At 46.4% G+C, this 19,328-nt stretch overlaps 1 long non-coding RNA gene across 1 annotated transcript in view; it reads right to left on the bottom strand.

Annotated features, from left to right (window-relative positions):
• LOC117975206 (uncharacterized) overlaps positions 1–19,328 on the bottom strand; it is a 30,062-nt gene that overhangs the window by 5,764 nt on the left and 4,970 nt on the right. The window lies entirely within an intron of this gene.

The following is a 19,328-nucleotide window of genomic DNA, read 5'->3' as shown; positions in this document are numbered from 1 at the left end:
AGAACTGAACTAAGAATGAAACTGGTGTGTGATGCAAGCTGGGTAGGATGAAGGGGAAAACCAAACATCTGTCCAAGTTCCTCTTTCAGCCGTGCTGAGGTTTCCTGTAGCCTCCCCCTCTCCTTCCTCAAACCTCTTCCATCACTAAGCAAGTCCCCACTTTAGAAAAGCATCTGGATGCCCACGCCACCACCCTCCCAGCCACCTCTGAAGTTGCCAGGCTTCCCAACATTCTTGTCTGTGGTAGGTCCCACACAACTCACTGTTCACTCTTTCCTTGGAAGTGTGTGAGATCAGGTTTAGTAACAGTGGTGAGGTCCCCAGAAGAGCTATGAAGGGAATAATTTGATTTTGGGAAAGAAGGGGACAGAGTCTCATGAATCAAGTAAATGAGGGGTTAAAAACCACTTTGAAGTGTGCCTTGCTAGCTGCTTGATCCTCCAAGAGCAGCGGGGCTTCACTAGAGGTAAGAGGGGAGGAGGAGGAGGAAACGGGGCCAAGTTACATGTAGACCTGGCCATGACGCTGCCCCGATGTTATAGGAAAATGGGATAGGAGGAAGAGGGGAAAAAACCTGTGGGAGAAACAGATTCTTCAGTCCGCATTCTTCTGCTCTAACGTCACTCCTACAACCCATGTAAGCAAAATGGGGGCCTCTGTCCCCTTTCCAGAAATCATCTCTTTCCTTCACAGCTCTTCTCTGGACCTTATCACTGCTGTTAAACCATCCCTAGGGCAGAGGAATTCTTGCTCTCTCTAGTCCCTTGCCACTCTGTCATGGAGATTGTCCCCAGCTCTAGACTGTAGTTACCTAGCCTCTTCCTTGAAGAATGTGTATCCCAGTTGAGTGAGGGAAAGCGTGCAAGAGTGCCACCTTCATGTCATTCAATGGTCTCTTGGGGTATGAGGTGAGGACCCAGGCTTCCAGACTTCCTGTCCTCCAAATAGCTGCACTCTCCACAGCCCTAAGCATGGTCAGCAGAGCCATCCATTGTCACAAGTATTGAAGTCTAAGCTAGAATTATGCTTTCTTTATACAAGTCTCTATCTTTGTATTTTACCAGCATTTTTCCTTTTCTTTTTTTCTTGTTGCTCCCACATAATGAAAAAAGACAAAAGCACAAATGACATGTGTATCCCAACATGTCAATTATCTGTGGCTCCCAGGGGAGCCAGAAGATGGAGGGAGACACTAGAGAGGAGAATGACAGGTGAGAGAAGCAGAAAAAAAAGATCGGGGACCTCACAACAGTAAGAGAGGAGCTGGGCACTGTGCTCCTGGGCTTCAGGCTCTAAAACCAACAGCTTCCAGTTCTCCAGCAGTTACTGGAACATCCAGGCCCTAGGGTGGTGAAATGAGCCCAGCTTTGAAACCAGATGGATCTGGATTCAAATTCTAACTCTGTTACTTCTTGATTATGAGGCTCTGGGCAAGGCACATGCTTTCCGAGTATCAGTTTTTTTCATCTGCAAGCTGCAGAGCTATTGGATGGGTGAGGACAATATGGAAAATGCCTGTCAGTCAGAAAGTGACCACTGCAGCTACTGTTACTGGTTTGACTCTGGGCAGTGAGCCGCTAGCTCAGTTGGAGCACTGTGTGAATGAGGCCACCGGGGTGGGGTCACTGTCACTTAGCTAGATCCGGGCCACAGGCTGTGCTGGACCTCTCTCTTCAGAGGAGAGAGCCAGAAGGGATGAAAGCATGGTCCCTGGTCTTCAAGAACTTTAGAGCTTAGCATGGAACCAGGCTTCCCACTAGAAAAATCGCTTAAGGTGCACCCTTGTGGTAGGCTGCTGGCATGAGTTCTGTTGAAGCATTTGTATTGAACCTGGGCACTGTGACAGGAGGATGGGAAGGTGCTTAACGTTCATTTCCCTTCCTCCCAGTGCCTCTCTTCCCTCACTCCATCATTTTAGCCCCTCTGCCTGCAATATTTCCCTTCCGTGCCCCAGGTAACTGTGATGCATGGCAAATGGGCTGGCTCAGTAGCTGTGTGGGGCAACTTTCTCAGCACACAGCTGCCCCCAGACACTTTCAGGGTGCACTTATTCTCCCTCCCTTTCCACTCCCAACCGCTCTGCTCCCTTCTCTTCTTACACAGATGAAGCAAAGGGAAGTGCCCTCCGGAGGCCCTAGGATGGGGAGACGGGGTAAGGGGTGGAACCCAGGACACAGAGTTGAGATGGGGTGAGGGGTAGAGGCAGGTAAAGAACGAAATCTTAATTCTCATTTCAGTGACATTTTCCTCAACTTTTCCTGTCCTTCCCCATCAGGTTGTTAGCCAGGGGCCTGAGGAGGGATAAAGGAACTGCAGTCCCGGCTCCCTCCATCAGGAAGAATGTCTGGGGTGTTGGCCTGGAACGCTGATGAGTTGATTTCCTTCTATCTCCACAGCATAGGTTTACCAGGGAGAAAAGAAAGGTGCAAATTTCTCTAACTCCTGCCCTGGTCCTCACATACCATGCGGTTCTGAGCCTAGAGCTCTGTCCCTGGGGAAACAGCTCTCGCCTCCTTCCCCAGCCGCTCTCCCAACCCCTCTGCCAGTAATAAATTTGCCTCATTCTCCCAGGAAATGAGTCTCTAAGAATCGCTCTTCTATCTAAACCTCACAGGCAAGCAGTCCCAGCCCACTTCTGCAACCCTCAAGCTCAGCTACTGCCCCCACCCCCCACTTCGTCACTCCCTTCTCTACGCTGGGTTCCTTTCTCTTTCTGCTGTCTTACTACCTCCCTGTCTCCCAACAGGAGCAGCCAATCCCCAGCCTGCTCTAGAGCCACGCCATATATGGAGAGGTTGGAAAGAAACCCGAGTAAATGCAGGAGCGAACACACACACACACTCATACTCATGCACATACTCATGCACACACAGCAGAGTTTGACCGCCTTTCTGCATGTGACCCTGTGTCTATTTGTCTCTGTGTGTGACACAAGTCCCACCCACAGAATGAGGAGGCTGTTTGCTATTCCCCACCTTTAGTCGTGCCCCAGGAGACCATCACTCCAACCCGTTGCCTCTGACCTAGATTCCTTGCACTAATTACAAGCCTAACAAGAGCTAACAAACACCCCACTTAGAACAGCTGAGACCCTCGAGGTCAATTAGTGCAGCCCAGCTCTGCTCAGGAAATGAGAGATAGAGCCAGAAAGTCTTGTACATGGCCCACCCCAACCTCACCCCAACCCTGGGGTTGGAAGCAAGGATGGGGAGAATGCAAAAATTAGCAGGACCAGTTTAAAAACGGGATTTTGGAGGGTTAAAAAGTGTGGAGAACACACTTGTTAAGTGCATTAAGGTTGGGGAGCAATTGGAGAATACAGATTCCCAACTCCTCCTGAACTATCAGAAGTGTAGAGGCTGGTGCAGCTACAGAAACCATGGACATAAGGCAGCTTTCATAAGGACTTAATATGAGGAAAAGTAACTCATAGAAAGGCAAGTAGCACTAGAACTCTTGACCTTTGTCATGGTCTCCGACACCAAATCCCTTCTCCTCTTTGCTTCCTGCTGTGAACAAGTTGGGGTTATCACCCCTGTCCTTCCTGCTGGTTTGGGATGGCTCAGAAATCACCCCTTTCTTTCAAAAATATTAGGCTCATGTCCGTTCTTTCTTTCCCTTCCTCCAGATATTAAAGCCATGACAGCAAACAGCCCCTTTCTCCTAAGGTTCCTGATTTGAAGTGGCAAAACAAGGCAGTGGCATAGTCTCCTGTCCTATGTCCTTGGCATGCAGGTCAGTTGTCCTAATACCATCCCTAATGTTTTTGGCTCTATCAAGTGGGGGAGGCAGGGAAGAGAACACTAGTGGAATACTCTGTGCACAAATAGGGAAGTGGACTCAAAAACACAATGTTCCTCTTGCCCCAGCCTCCACCCAGCTCTGGCTGCAGAGGGCCACACTCCGCTTGTACCGCAACTCATGCACAGTCCAGACTTATACAGCAGCCGGCAACCCTAAGGGCAGGATGATTCCGAGACACACCAAATCTGTATGTTGATGTGTTGTCCCAAATTTATTTCTCCAGCCTAAATTTCCCTCTCTGGCACTTGGAGCTCAGTGTCAACTTGACATCTTTACCTGGGTATCTAACATGCATCTTAAATGTACTATAAATGTAATAAATGACTAAATAATGATCCTCAGTGAACCAGCCCCACTCCAGGCTCCTTTGCAATATGAGTTTGCTGTTCCTCCCTTTTGAGAGGTATTGCTTTCTCTCCAACTGCTGCTTGAATCTGGGTTTGCCAGTGACTTGTTTTGCCCAATAGAACAAAGAACATGTGCTGTGTACGTTCCAGCGCCTAGGCCTTAAAGGGCCTTGTAGTTTCCACTCCTTTACTCTCTTAAAATTCAGGTGCTTCTAAAAAGCCTGGGTGAGCATCCTTGCTATGAGACCATGAAACCACATGGCTCTGTCCCAGCATCCAAGCCTCCAGTCAGACACAGCTGGAGCAGCACACAAGCAAGACCAGAGACCAGCCGCTCGGCCAGCCCCCAGAACTGTGAGAAACTAACAAACCATTGCTGTCTTAAGTCACTAGGTTTTGGGGTGGTTTGTTACTCAGCAATAGATACTAAAACAAAGATTGTTTCTTGGAAGTGGGATGCTGCCCTAACTAAAACCTGAAACAAGTGGCATTGATCTTGGGACCCAGCAGCAGACAGCCTAGAAGGGCAGCAAGGAGACTTACAGAGTCTGGATGAGCAGGGAGAAAACTGCTCTCAGAGACGGGAGAAAGACCACACGTGTTATATGGCGGTAGAATCATTCACAAAACTGTCACCTGTGTTATCTTGGGAGCTAGAAAATATACCTAATAAATTTGTTGGAGGTAGCTAAAGAGACTTCCAGGCAGAATGTTAAAAGTAGCAACAGGCTTTTCTTAGCTGTGATTGGTAAGGTATTGCAGGAAAGAGGAACCAAAAAAGAAACTTTTCAGTTTGCAAGCAGAATTTGACAGAAAAATAAGAGACCAGAACAGTCTCCAGCAAGAAAAACTTTCACCGTTGGTAATTTAGGAGAATGTGCTGATGGCAGGGACCACCTGGTCAGTGAAACAATTCAGGCTTTTGAAAAGTACAGAGATAAATTGTACCCCATAAGGATGGGCAATTACAGTGTGTCCATTTTTAACATTAAAATTAAAACACACCAAAAATGCACAGGAGAACAAAGCACACAATGACAAAGGAATTGGCTGTTACTCAGCTGCACTGGTATCGTACAGAAAGATAAGGAAAGGCACTTAGCAAACAACTGAAACTAAGTGTGAGGGCCAGGGGCTTCTTTGGTAGCAAAGAGATCGCCTGCAATAGAAGAGCCATAAAAGATAGACAGAACTGAGAAATTGATAGCAACCAGGAGCTTCAAAAACTAACACCCCACTGAGGCTGAGGCAGGTGGCTAGAACCCTCAGCCAAGGTAGATCTGCCCCGTCAAGATCAAGGCCCTGGCTGAGAAAACCTGGGCTGGGATTCCAACACACAGAATGGGGAAATCTGGTACCTTGAATGGTGGAGATCCCTGAAGATTTTGGTTCCCAGATTCCTCTGACCCCACATACCCTGCTAAGAGGGCCCACCCCTCTCTATTAAGAGCTAGCACCACCTGCTGCCCAGGAAAGGCAATGCAGAGATCTCTCCCTGAAACATAACAGGAGTGCCCCGCCAGATCAGCCCCATCTCCTCTTCTGGCTACCAGAATAACTGGACATAAGTCACCACGTAATTCAGAGCCAAGAATGTGCTGGGCCTTACAAGGAAGAAAGGAACTAAACCAAGCATGTACCCGCAGGAGCAGGGGAGGTTCCCATGGACCTAGAATTTTTTTTGTTTGTTTGTTTGTTTGTTTGTTTTTTGATATGGAGTCTTGCTCTGTCCCCCAGGCTGGAGCACGTGGCACGATCTTGGCTCACTGCAACCTCCGCCTCCCGGGTTCAAGCGATTCTCCTGCCCCAGCCTCCCGAGTAGCTGGGATTACAGGCACCTGCCACCACGCCCGGCTAATTTTTGTATTTTTAGTAGAGACGGGGTTTCACCATGTTGGCCAGACTGGTCTCGAACTCCTGACCTCGAGTGATCCACCCGCCTCCGCCTCCCAAAGTGTTAGGATTCCAGACATGAGCCACTGTGCCCAGCCGGACCTAGAGTTTTGAGAATATCAGAATAGAAACCTGGATAAGAAAGTTTATTAATTTAGGGGCACTTTCTTGGGATACAGGATTTACACTCCAGCAAGGACCCCACGAAATAGTTCAGATATATGGATATTATTGTGCTCCTACAAGCCTTGAAAAAGTAATGACCCACGCAGCCCAGTTGAAATGCTTGAATTTCAATGCTTCCTCCACATCAGCAGTGGAGGAAGAAATTTAAAAGTTTAGGAAAGTAGACATGTTGGAATGTATTATTTGAGGTCTAAAGACTCACCGTGGGATTATGTTCCATGGAAGACACACATCCTTTACCACAGCATTGGTGAGGGGGGCACTAGCATCAATAAACAAAATGGGAGCTAGACAGACAATGGGCCAGGGATGAAGGTAGGAGAGGTCATAACAAAGCTGGGATTATTGATAGCAATGGAAATAACTGACCCCCTCCCCAATGCCAAGCAATAAAGGCCAGGTGGCAACAATAGAAGCCAGGAGGTCACAGTTCTCTCAATGACCAGCAAAGTCAAAGAGCCAGTCAAGACCAGGTGCGGTTCATGCCTGTAATCCTGGTGCAAGGTGGGAGGATCACCTGAGGCCAGGGATTTGTGACCAACCTGGGCAACACAGTAAGACCTGTCTCTACAAAAAAAAAAATAAAAATTAGCCAGGCATGGCCAGGTGCGGTGGCTCACGCCTGTAATCCCAGCACTTCGGGAGGCCGAGGCGGGCGGATCACGAGGTCAGGAGATCGAGACCATCCTGGCTAACATGGTGAAACCCCGTCTCTACTAAAAATACAAAAAAAAATTAGCCGGGCGTGGTGGCGGGCGCCTGTAGCCCCAGCTACTCGGGAGGCTGAGGCAAGAGAATGGCGTGAACCCGGGAGGCAGAGCTTGCAGTGAGCTGAGATCGCGCCACTTGCACTCCAGCTTGGGCGACAGAGCAAAACTCCATCTCAAAAAAAAAAAAAAAAAATTAGCCAGGCATAGTTGCATGTGCCTGTAGTTCCAGCTACTTGGGAGGCTGAGGTGGGAGGATTCCTTGAGCCCAGGGGTTGGAGGCTGCAGTGAGCCTCCTAGGCTGGTGCCATTGCACTCCATCCTTGTGACAGAGTGAGACCTTGTCTCAATCAATCAATCAATAAAAAAGCCAGTCAAGGGGAAATTAAGTTGATTAATAGAACATGATATCCCTAGGGATAAAATTAACAGACAGCCAACAAGGGCAAATCAAACAAATGCAAGAATAGGCTGAGCACAGTTGCCCCCATAAAAAGTCTTGAAGTAGAGAAATTGGAAGCCTTGTGCGGTGTTGGTGGGAATGTAAAATGGTGCAGCTGCTGTGGAAAACAGTCTGAGTGTTCCCAAAAATTTAAAAATGGAATTACCGTATGATCCAGCAATCCCACTTCAAAAGTATTGAAAGCAGTGTCTTGAGATATTTGCACACCCATATTCACAGCAGCGTTATTCACAACAGCCAAAAGGAAGCAACTCAAGTGTCCATTGATGGATGAAAGGATAAATAAAATGGGAAATGTACATTATTCAGCCTTAAAAAGGAAGAAAGTCCTGTCACATACTACAACATGGATGAGCCTTGAGGATATTATGCTTAGTGAAACACGCCAGTCACAAAAAGACAAAAATACTGTATGATTTTATTTATATGAAGTATCTAAAGTAGTCAGATTCATAGGAACATAAAGTAGAATGGTGGTTGCCAGGAGCCAGGGGCAGGGAGAAATTTGGAGTTGTTGTTTAATGGGTATGGGGGGGTCAGTGTTGCAAGATGAGCAGCTCTAGAGCTCAGCTGCACAACACTGTGAATATACTTAAAACTATGAAACTGTACACTTACAAATTGTTAAGATGATCAATGTTGTTTTGTGTGTGGTTTTTTTCTTTTTGGGGGACAGGGTCTCGCTCTGTTGCCCAGGCTGGAGTGCAGTGGCACTATCTCGGCTCATTGCAGCCTTGACCTCCTAGGTTCAAGCGATCCTCCCACCTCAGCCTCCCAAGTAGCTGGGACTACAAACGCACACCACCACACCCAGCTGAAAATGTTATGTTTTTATCACTATTTAAAATAAAATATATGTTTTAAGAACACTAAAAAAAAAAGTCATGATTCCTTCTCATTTCCTAGACCTGAGACATTTTTCAGACCTGAAATCTATTGAATGGGAAAATGTGACAGAGTCCCCGAGAGGAAGGTCCCTGCAACATCACAGCAAGTGTGCACTGTAATAATTCCACCAGTCCTGGGTGACTGTCACCTGGGAGAGGAGGAATATCCAGACATGTTGAAGACTACTAGACACAGGGCCTGAAATGACACTGATATTCAAAGACCTGAAATGTCATTATGGCCCCTGTTACAATGATGGGCTATAGGTCAGGTAAAATGGGGATTCTGGCTGATGTCCAGCTTCAAGTGGGTCCACCGGGGCCATGGCTCCACCTGGTGGTCATTGCCCCAGTCCCTGAATGTGTAACTGGGATTGGTATATTCAGCAGTTGGGGAAGCCCCGATGTGGGGCCCCTGCTTTATGATATAAGAGCTATCATGTGGGGAAGGTCAGTGGAAGCCTCTGAAATTGTGTCCGTCCCCCCTTCACCCAGCCAAGATAGCAAATACAAAATAATATCTCATTCCAGAGGGAAGATAGAGATCATTGCCACCCTTAAGTACCTCAAGGATGCAAGGATTGTGGTCTGTGTCATACCTCTGTTTAATTCACCAGCCTGGCCCCTGCAGAAAACACATGGATCCTGGGAAATAACCATAGACGATTCCTAGCTCAGCTCAAGCCCCGAGTGATCATGCAGGGTGTGGTGTCATTGCTAGATTATATAAATATGGCCTCAAGTACATGACATTTGGCCATTGATTTGGCAAATGCATTCTTCTTTATCTCGATCAAGAAAGAGAATCAGAAACAGCATTCACATGGACTGGATGACAATATTCATTTAGATTCCCCCGGCCCCCAGGGTTGTTGTTAACTCTCCCAATCTATGTCATGATACATTCAGAAAAGATCTAGATCATCTGGACTTCCCACAGAATATCACAATGCTCCATTCATCAATGACATTAGGCTAATTTGGGAGAATAGCAAGAGGTGGCTGATACCTGAAAGCCTCGGGAAGACACATGCACTCTAGAAAATGAGACATAAACTCTCTGAAGATTCCAGGGCTTGCCCCTCCCATAAAGTTTTTTGGAATCCAGTGGTAAAGGGTGTACTAGGACGTTGCCTCTGAAACAAAAGACAAAATGCTGCGTCTTGCATGCACAAAGAAGGAACTAAAATGCCTGGAGGGTTCTGGCAGCAAACATATTCCATGCCTGGGAATAGTGCTCCAGCCTGTATTCTAGAGGGTGCAGCTTTGTGTGGGCCTGGGGCAGGGATATAGAGCCTGATCAACAAAAGGAGCTAGAACTGCTCTTGGACAATAAGGCAGGAATATGTGTGAAACTCAGGTCAGCCACTTGAGCACCTCTTGATGATACCCTTCATGCCCAATGGTGACCTGAATGGCAAGTGCAGCCCAGCCTGTGAAGGGTGACGTGATCAAGGACTCAGAGCCTCTCAGGAATCAGGGTTGTGCTACGCCACCTGGTAGGCTATCGAGACCAGCAGAAATGACAGTGGTGTCATCTCTAGCAGAGAGGGAGAGTGGAATTTAGAATGGATAATGGAGGAGGGAAATGATGTTACCTATTGCAAGACCAACTGCAGCAACAGCCTGTGGTTAACCCACTGACCTCCCTTAACTAAGTCCCTTCAAGAAAAGAGCCCATTGAAACCCCGGAAGAGCTACCCCTCAATGTGTGTGGAAAGTAGATCCACATGGTACAAAAGGAAGACTGTGGTAGCCATGAAGGTGCCCCACTTGGATTTGTCTTCAAGAAAGAACTCGCTGCTCGGCTGCAAGGAGGACAGTTAGCTGTCAGCCTCCAGCTGTTAGTGCTGAGGGATCTGTCTCAGTTTTCCAGCCAAGGCACACTGCTCTCAGCAGGCTCTGGCCAGTGACTGAGCAGAGTGGAGGGGTTCTTAGGGTCTGGACATTTCTGCCCTATGCGAACTCCTCTAATGAAACACCTTTGCTCTGGAGTTCCCCAATATGTTGCCCAAGATTCTATCTGCATTTCAGTCTGAGGCTCTCCTTGTTGAACCCTGCTTTCCTGTCCCCTCTCATAGGTACTCCCTCTTAGGCCTCTTACACTCCTCATTCAGTATCTGCTTCCCAGAGGAGGCAGCTGACAAACCTTTCTTCCTCTTGTCTTCCCCATCCCCAACATCTAATCCATCAGCAAGTCTTTTTGGTTCTACCTTAAAGCATAGCTGGAATATGACCATTTCTCCATCTCTCCTCTGCCAGCTCCTTCCCTACATAGTCTGGTGATGTCTCTTTGCCTCCCCTCATCCCCACTCAGCAGCTGGAGTGTCTTCTTGTATGTGTGTGGGTGTTTTTGTTTTTGTTTTTGTTTTGTGTGTGTGTGTGTGTGTGTGTGTGTGTGTGTGTGTGTGTGTGTGTGTGTGACAGAGTTGCGCTCTTGTTGTCCAGGCTGGAGGGCCATGGTGTAATCTCGGCTCATCACAACCTCCGCCTCCCAGGTTCAAGTGATTATCCTGCCTCAGCCTCCCGAGTAGCTGGGATTACAGGTATATGCGCCATCATGCCCGGCTAATTTTGTATTTTTTTTTTTTTTTTTTAGTAGAGACGAGGTTTCTCCATGTTGGTCAGGCCGGTCTTGAACTCCGACTTCAGGTGATCTGCCAGCCTCAGCCTCCCAAAGTGCTGGGATTACAGGTGTGAGCCACCACGCCCAGCCTGGAGTGTCTTCTTAAAGCAGTTCATGTCACTTGACTACTTAAAACCACCCTAATTTCATGTCACTCTTAAAAATCCAAATATTTTCCTTGGCAAATAAGGCCCTTCTCTGCCAAGCACAGTGGCTCATGCCTGTAATCCCAGCACTTTGGAAGGCTGAGGCAGGCAGATAGCTTGAGCCCAGGAATTTGAGACCAGCCTGCACAACATGGCAAAACCTCATCTCTACTAAAAATACAAATAAATAGCCAGGCGTGGTGATGCATACCTATAGTCCCAGCTACTTGGGAGGCTGAGGTGGGAGGACCACTTGAGCCTGGGAGGTCAAGGATGCAGTGAATCAAGATTGTCCCACTGCACTCCAGTCTGGGCGACAGAGTGAGAGCTTGTCTCAAAAAAGAAAAAGGGAAAAAAAAAAGGTCCCTCTTCTTCTGACTCATGCATATCTCCAACCTTATCCCCAGGCCAGACACACAGATCTCTTTTCTGTTCTGTACACACGCCAAGCTCTTTCCCACCTCAGGACCTTTGCCCTTGCTATTCCTTCTGCCTAAAATACCCTTGTTCTCTTTTTTAACTTCTTTATCCAAACATCAGTTCTTATGAGCCTTCTCTGGCTGCTCTGTCTTGAGAGGCACCCCTTCCAACAGAATTGTTACCTTATCATTCTGCTTCCATCACAACAATGACCACAGTCTAATTATTCTCCTCAGTTGCCTCTTTATTTTCTCTCTCCCTGTGTAGAATAGAAGCCCGCACAGGGCGGGGCCCTGACTTATCTCCCCAACACCTAAACTCAATCTTTATTTGTGTAATGAATGATTGAAGAAAGCCTTACCTAACACATGTACATCTCCACCACATTATCCCCACCATTTAGTTCCATTGTAATAAAAGTAATACCTTTTGATGGTCCTTTACAGTTTTAGATAGCATGTTCTTGTTTGCCATCAATAGCTCTCTCACACACACACTATTTAATTTTTGATCTTCATAATTAACCCTGTGAAGAAAATAGGACAAGTATGACCCCCAAATTAAGGATTAGAAAAATTGAAGCCGGCCAGGCACGGTGGCTCACGCCTGTAATCCCAGCACTTTGGAAGGCCGAGGCGGGTGGATCACTTGAGGTCAGGAGTTTGAGACCAGCCTGGCCAACATGGTGAAACTCCATCTCTACTAAAAATACAAAAAAAATTAGCCGGGCGTGGTGGCGGGCACCTATAACCCCAGCTACTCGGGAGGCTCAGGCAGGAGAATCACTTGAACCCGGGAGGCGGAGGTTGCAGTGAGCTGAGATCGTGCCATTGCACTCCAGCCTGGGTGACAGAGCAAGAATCTGTCTTAAAAAAAAAAAAAAAAAAAAATGAAATCGAGAGAAGTAACCAAGCTAGAAAGTGTCAAAAAGTGTCAAAATCAAAATCTAAAAGCAGGCTTTGGGAAATGCAGTGATGTCTGACCCCAACTGCCTGGATTCAGGCCAGACTTCACAGGGTAAGGAACAGTCCTCCACTTCAGGCCACTCTCACTTCAGATACCAGTAGCCAGTTCAGGGGTTGGTTCCACTACCCCTGCAGGTTTGATAATTTGCTACAATGACTCACAGAACTCAGGAAAGCACTATACTTATGATAAATTAAACTTTTATTGCAGCAAAAGGGTACAAATCAGAACCAGCCAAGAGAAGAGATACAGAGGGCAAAGTCTGGGAAGAGCCACATGGGAAGCTTTGGGCACCTTCTCCTGTGGAGTTCCAGACATCACTGCCCCTCCCTGCTACGAGGTGTGGCAGTGCTTGTGAGTGCTGCCACCAGGAAAGCTTGCCCGAGTCTTTGGTGTCCAGAGCCCTTGCTGGAGCTTGACCACATGCTGCCTGCATGACTGACCTTTGCTCTCCAGTCCCTATGGGGGCTGGAACTGATATGGCGTGTTTCGGAGCCCCCATTATAAATCACATCATTTGAGCATCTGGTGGCCAAACTCCTCAGGCAAACAATGACATTCCTATTGGGCAGGACATTCCAGAGGCCTAGAGATCATCTCCCAGTAGCCGAGGGCCAAAGCCAGACCTCTCTTTGGGTAAAATCAATTCTTCACTACACAGGGGAGTTTTACCTTTTGTTTTTTTTAATTCGAGATCGAGTGCTATAACACACTGTTCTGTTTAATCTTTGCTCTCTTCTTTGACCTGTTTCTTCTCTTTCCAAGTTGGCTTCAGGTCACATGTTGCTCTGGAGAACCGAGAAGGGTGAGCAGACACCAATCATGACCCCAAACAGCAAGAGGACAGAAGTAAGTGAAGTCTTTATGATCAAGCAAGAAATATTCTGTTTACAATGGAAATTGTTATAAATTATCTTTTTTTACATGACATTGAAATGAGTTCTAGTAAATGTATCTGTTAGTAAGGAAAAGACCAAAGCAATGCCGGGCAGTGATGTCAAAGTAACATAATACTGTAATCTACTTGACATTCTCTGATAATATACCACAACACTGCAGCCTATAATTTCCTACAGATTAATATGCCAAGAAGGTGCCAGTTACTTATTGAAATGTAAAATTCAGATGATTTCACTGGTGTGTGGTGGGAGCTTATGCACATGGGTATATAAACGTGTGGCTGCTTTCTCTCTTATTTCACAAAAGTCCATTGTGGGTTTTTTGTTCGTTTGTTTGAGATGGAGTCTTGCTCTGTTGCCCATGCTGGAGTGCAGTGGCATGATCTCTGCTCACTGCACCATCCGCCTCCTGGGTTCAAGCGATTTTCCTGCCTCAGCCTCCTAAGTAGCTGGGATTACAGGCATGCGCCATCACACCTGGCTAATTTTTTTGTATTTTTAGTAGAGATTGGGTTTCACCATGTTGGCCAGGCTGTTCTCGAACTCCTAACCTCATGATCTGCTTACCTAAGCCTCCCAAAGTGCTGGGATTATAGGCTTGAGCCACCACGCCCAGCCTTCATTGTGATTATTAATTTTGGAGTACAAGCTGTCATCACACTGTCATCAAAAACATTTATTAAGTCTCCAAATTGCAAAGCATGTTTTGTTTTTGTAACTGTTTGTTTATTTACCTTTCTCCCAACTAGATGGTGAGCAGTTTACACAGGTGCTCAACAAATGTATTTTAATGAATGTCTACAAGAGGTTAACTAATTTGAATTTTTAAAAACAAATTACCCGAGGCGGGCGGATCACGAGGTCAGGAGATCGAGACCATCCTGGCTAATACGGTGAAACCCTGTCTCTACTAAAAATACAAAAAATTAGCCGGGAGAGGTGGCGGGCACCTGTAGTCCCAGCTACTCGGGAGGCTGAGGCAGGAGAATGGCGTAAACCCCGGGGGGCAGAGCCTGCAGTGAGCCGAGATCGTGCCACTGCACTCCAGCCTGGGCGACAGCGAGACTCCGTCTCAAAAAAAAAAAAAAAAATTACACAGCACAATAGAAGCATAATAAAAGTATAACAACAATAATGAACCTATAAGAAGGCATTGAAGTTGCTGCCCAGAAAGTCAGTTTCCCGTTCCAGCTCTGCTCCTTGGTTGTTTGACATTGGGCAAGTCTCAGTTCTCACATCTATTTCCTCATCTGAAAAACAGAATAACTCATGTTTGCTCTACTTACCCAGGAGACTACTGTAAGAATCAAATGAATCCATCAATTTTAAGGTGTTTTACAAATGATGAAGTATTTTGCTGATGTTATTATTTCTTTTTGTTGTTGTTGTTTTGAGACAGAGTCTCACTCTGTCACCCAGGCTGGAGTGCCGTGGTGCCATCTCAGCTCACTGCAACCTCTGCCTCCCAGACTGAAACGATTATCCTGCCTCAGCCTCCCAAGTAGCTGGAACTACAGGCACCCACCACCATACCCAGCTAATTTGTGTGTTTTTAGTAGAGACAGGGTTTCGCCATGTTGTCCAGACTGGCCTCGAACTCCTGGCCTCAGGTGATCTACCTACCTCGGCCTCCCAAAGTGCTGAGATTACAGGTGTGACCCACCGCGCCTGGCCTGCTGATGTTATTATTTCAACAGAAAAATTATTTTAGAAGTGGCATACATTTTACTAGGATGCAAAACATGATTGGGGAAACAGACTCAAGAATTCTAAACCTAGGCAGATTGAGGTCAGGGAAGGTACCTCTCACTTCTTTAGTCTTGAAGTAGTCTAGAAGTAATCTACTCCTGGTCTCTGCTGTTTATTATTTGTCTTCTTTGAGCCTCAGTTTCTTTTTTTTTTCTTTTTTTTTTTTTTGTGACAAGAGTCTTACTCCGTTGCCCAGGCCAGAGTGCAATGGCACGATCTCGGCTCACTGCAACCTCCACCTCCTAGGTTGAAGCGATTTTTCTGCCTCAGCCTCCTGAGTAGCTGGGATTACAGGCACCTGCCACCACGCCCGGCTAATTTTTGTATTTTTACTAGAGACGGGGTTTCACCATGTTGGCCAGGCTGGTCTCAAACTTCTGACCTCAGGTGATCCACCCATCTCAGCCTCCCAAAGTGCTGGGATTACAGACATGAGACATGGCACCTGGATCTTTTTTTTTTTTTTTTTTTGAGACAAGGTCTCACTCTCGCCCAGGCTGGAGTGCAGTGGTGCGATCTCAGCTCACTGCAGTCTCCACCTCCTGGGCTCAAGGAATTCTCATGCCTCAGCCTCATGAGTAGCTGGGATTACATGCGTGTGCCACCACACCTGACTAACTTTCATATTTTTGGTAGAGACGGGGTTTCACCATGTTGGCCAGGATGGTCTTGAACTCCTGACCTCAAGTGATCCTCCCGCCTTGGCCTCCCAAAATGCTGGGATTACAGGTGTGAGCCACCGTGCCCGGCCCTCAGTTTCTTTATATCATTCTCTCTGAGCCTCGTTTATGTTATATGTAACATGGTGATAAAATGTGCCTTGCCCCAGAAGGTTTGCTAGGGGGTTCAAATTAGATGATTGTTGCTAAGGTCTCTGTGACAGCTATAAAGTACTATACAAATGTAAAAAAATCTTGTATGAGTTCCCCGAAGGTGATGAACTTTCAGAGACAGTTTCAGTAAAGCACACAGGCTGAGAGTATGGGAGGCTAACATTGGCAGTCACATCCCAGGAAAGAATAGAACATTTTGGTATCTATTATCTTGGGTTGGATTACACATTGCCTTAGGAACTCCATTGTGACAAGGCCTTGCAAAAAAGTAAAATGAAACATAGGCCCTTTCACATACATTGGCTCAATAAATCTTCCCAACACTGTGCCAAGTGGGAATTATGATGCCCATTTGACTGATGGGGAACTGAAGCTTGGAGATGTTGAAACATACCCAAGATTATGCAACTGGCAGATGGCTGCATCAAAACAAATTTCTCCAACTCCAGCAGAAAAGTTAAGAGCATGCTTACATGAAAAGGAGGAGCTGGCCGGGCGCGTGGCTCACACCTGTAATCCCAACACTTTGGGAGGCCGAGGCAGGTGGATCACCTGAAGTCAGGAGCTTGAGACCAGCCTGACCAACATGGAGAAACCCCATCTCTACTAAAAATACAAAAAAAAGAAAAATATTATCTGGGCGTGGTGTTGCATGCCTGTAACTCTGGAGGCTGAGGCAGGAGAATCATTTGAACCCAGGAGGCAGTGGTTGCTGTGAGCCGAGATCAGACCGTTGCACTCCAGCCTGGGCAACAAGAATGAAACTCCGTCTCAAAAAAAAAAAAAGAAAAGAAAAGAAAAGGAAGAGCTAGTCGGGGGTGGCCTTAAACAAATGGCCCATTTCTCATTCCTCCCTGACACAACTTTCTACTCAAGCCAGCAAACATTTTCTTTCACAAATACTTCTTTTCTCTCTTTTTTTTTTTTTTTTTTTTTGAGACGGAGTCTCACTCTGTCACCCAGGCTGGAATGCAGTGGCACAATCTCAGTTCACTGTAACCTCCACCTCCCTGGTTCCAGCAATTCTCCTGCCTCAGCCTCCCAAGTAGCTGGGTTTATAGGCGCATGCCACCGTGCCCGGCTAATTTTTGTATTTTTAGTAGAGACAGGGTTTCACCATGTTGGCCAGGCTGGTCTCAAACTCCTGACCTTGTGATCCACCTGCCTCGGCCTCCCAACATGCTGGGATTACAGGCATAAGCCACCGCGCCCGGCCAGTACTTCATATTTCTTACTATGGCTGGGGTTCCCAGAGAAACAACTATGACAACAGGTGGATTTAGGATACAACAGGGTGACGTCTGTGCACGGGCAGGAAGGCATTTTTACTGGAGCGGAGTATGATCAATGTTCACAGCTGTGGCAGCCTGCTCCCCTGAAAGATCTTTAATTGGAGAAGAAGTGGCTATAGCCAGCTTCACTCTGACCCTGTTAGAAATGCCCAGTTCTTAAGTCACATCCCAATTCTACACATAGACTCAAGGGTTTGCAGAAACACCCACTACTCTCCCACCTCCCTCCTCATAAATATGTTCATCCTATGGCCTAGGCGAGTCAAGAGTAGTCCGTCAGACACAAAGACACTAGTGGTCCCTATTTATGTATAAATCTTTTTCACCACCTAGAATTCTTCCTTCATTATTTTGTGTCTCTTCCCTTATTTAAAAGCTAATTTTAAAAAATCTAACTCAAATATCAAAAATTAGAAACAGCCCCAATGTACATCAATTTGGAGACCAATTTGGCTGGACTCACACCTGTAATCCTAGCACTTTGGGAGGCTGAGACAGGTGGATCGCTTGAGCCCAGGAGTTTGAAACCAGCCTGAGCAACAGGGTGAAACTCCGACTCTAAAAAAAAATACAAAGATTAGCTGGGTGTGTTGGCACACACCTGTAGTCTCAGCTAATCAGGAGGCTGAAGTGGGAGGATACTTTGACCTCAGGAGGCAGAGGTTGCAGTGAGCCGAGATCACGCCACTGCACTCCAGCCTGAGAAATACAGCGAGACCCTGTCTCAAAAAAAAAAAAAAAAAAAAAAAAGGAGACTAGTTTAAATAAATGAGAGCACACATTCAAACAATGGACTATTAAAAGAACAAAGTAGACAGGACATGGTGGCTCACACCTGTAATCCCAGTGCTCTGGGAGGCCAATGCAGGAGGATCACTTGAGGCCAGGGTTTGAGACCAGCCTGGGCAACATAGGGAGAGCCCATCTCTATAAAAAATTTAAAAATTAGATGGGCATGGTGGCACACTCCTGTAGTTCTAGCTACTTGGAGGCAGGGGCAGGAGGAAGTCTGGGGTTACAGTGAGCTATGATTGCACCACTGCAATCCAGCCTGAGCAATAGACCAAGGTCCTGTCTCTTTAGAAACAAACCAAAAATAGATATAGCAAGACTGCCAAAATATAATGTTAAGTGAATTAGTAAAGGGAAGAGCAAGGTGTATAGTATGTTCCAATTTTTATAAAAAATAAATATTAAACATAGGCTTACAGTGGCACAAAAAGCTCTAGAATACACAAGAACTGTTAAGAATGGCTGACTCTGGTTAAGGACACACTTTTCATTGTATTCCTTTAGTGCTGTTTGAATTTTACCATGGCATATATTACTAATTCAATTCAAACAAAACAAAAACAACTTTAACTAAACATGTTTTTCTACCAAAAGCTTTACTTGTCCACCCTACTTCCTAAGTATCTCCCAAATCTGATTACCACCCCCTTCCCACTGCCTCTGCCCCAGCCCAACTACAGGAGTGGACTGTGCTTTGCTCCTGAATTCCATAATCTCAAGGGGCATGTTTCCTTTAAAACATAATTGTTTAAAAAAAAAAAAACCTGGTTATCCAGACCATTTGGTTAAATTGAAAACTATCAAAAGGCATATTACCAGTCACACCTGGCTGTATCCTGCATTACAGAGCTGTTTGAAGGTCAATTTTGAGTTGTTTGCCCTGAGTGCCAACATTGCTACTCATGGTTTTGCCTCTACAGGTTCAGGCCATCAACCCCTCTCTCTCCAACGACTGCAACAGTCTTCTAATTAGTGTCACTAACTCTACTGTTTCTTATGCCCACACTGCAATTAGAGCGATCTAAAATTTTAAATCTGGCTTGGTGCAGTGGCTCACGCCTGTAATCCCAACACTTTAGGAAGCCGAGGCGGGCATATCACCTGAGGTCAGGAGTTTGAGACCAGCCTGGCCAACATGATGAAACCCTGTCTCTATTAAAAATATGGGAAAAAAAAAGAAAAAGAAAAAATTAGCCAGGCATGGTGGTAGGCACCTGTAATCCCAGCTACTCGGGAGGCTGAAGCAGGAGAATTGCTTGAACCTGGGAGGCAGAGGTTGCAGTGAACCCAGATCATGCCATAGCACTCCAGCCTGGGC

Source organism: Pan paniscus, chromosome 1 (assembly GCF_029289425.2).
Source record: "Pan paniscus chromosome 1, NHGRI_mPanPan1-v2.0_pri, whole genome shotgun sequence".
Lineage (NCBI taxonomy): Eukaryota > Metazoa > Chordata > Mammalia > Primates > Hominidae > Pan > Pan paniscus.
The sequence above is the reverse complement of the archived record's forward strand: the minus strand, read 5'-3'. Positions and strand labels throughout refer to the sequence as shown.